The following is a 1,368-nucleotide window of genomic DNA, read 5'->3' as shown; positions in this document are numbered from 1 at the left end:
AACTGCCTATATGTAAAATGAATTCATAACTTTAAGCTATAATCAGCTTCTTTTCTACTGTTCTGAATTTAATGAAAATTTCCACAATCAACTCATTTCTTTGGGATCACGGAAGTCAATGCTGGACTTTTTTTTTTGGTAACATAGCTACTGAACAATATTGCATAGTACAGAATAATGGACCTTGTAAGGATCCCCAAATCTATCCCATACACAGAATCTTTTAAAAATGTGTTGATATATCTCTTTGTATTCATCTGTTTGTAAGCCAGGACATCCTGCCCATTTTAAACCAGAAATATTTTAAATATGCTTATTTTTCTGTTTAAGGGCCGGCCCGGTGACGCACTGCTACAGTGCGCCACTTGAGAGTGTGGTGGCGCTCCCGCCGAGGGTTCGGATCCCACATACAGACTGGTTCCCGCTCAGTGGCTGAGCGAGGTGTGGGGGCAACACCGAGGGTTGCGATCCCGTTGCCGGACACGAAAAAAGACAAAAAGGAAAAAAAATTTAAAAAAAAGAAATGAAGCTATTTAAAATTTGATGATCTAGTTTTACTTTTTTTCAGGGTTCATACTGAAGAGAACAACCTCCCACCACATTGCAAAATTAATTGTTCCTTAGGTGAAAATAAATCCAATCGTCTTCTGAAGACTATTTTACAGGCTTTGTTATCTGTACCTGACAGAACACTCGAGAAGGAGAAAACAAAGAAAATACCTAAAATAGGTTACAATTAAAAAATAAAAAGTAGTTTCCTAATTATTTTCAGAATGCTCGTAAAATGAATTTGAAAATACGTTATGTTAGAAATTATTGATGTAATAATATGATGCCAACAAAGTTTATCTCAAAGGTATTTGAGGTTAACTCAAGTGGAGAATAGAGTGTGAGAAAGAACTATATAATTTCAATTTTTTTAAAGTTACCGCTTTTTTTTAAAGCAACAGTTTGTGGCCAAACTTATCACGAACCTTAGCCGTCCACACCCTACACCCTAGATGTTGTCCCTATGGAAGTCTCTGGAACTGAGCACAGGGTTTTTCTTTCTCCAGAGTTAAGGGGGAATAGAAATAGAAAAGATGTTCTGATGGTTGTCTGCAGGAAATTGTACCTTCGCCCCAGGCAGTTTTGCATTTCACTTTCTAGTTTGCATCCTCCTCACAGATAATTCCAGGGCTTAATCAAACTACTTAAATTAATTAAAATTACATGAACTTTCCTGGATCCAAACATTGCCCCACGTCCCCCCATCTCAGTTTCCAGAGTACTAGTTGCTTCCTGTTCACTGATAGGTGTTGCCTCCAAACCCCAAGACACAGAGGAGCTGGGGGTAAGGGGGAGGGAAGCACAGGCCCGGCCGGACCC

The sequence above is a fragment of the Galeopterus variegatus genome, unplaced genomic scaffold (assembly GCF_000696425.1).
Source record: "Galeopterus variegatus unplaced genomic scaffold, G_variegatus-3.0.2 Scaffold9958, whole genome shotgun sequence".
NCBI lineage: Eukaryota > Metazoa > Chordata > Mammalia > Dermoptera > Cynocephalidae > Galeopterus > Galeopterus variegatus.
This window is presented reverse-complemented; position numbering follows the sequence as displayed.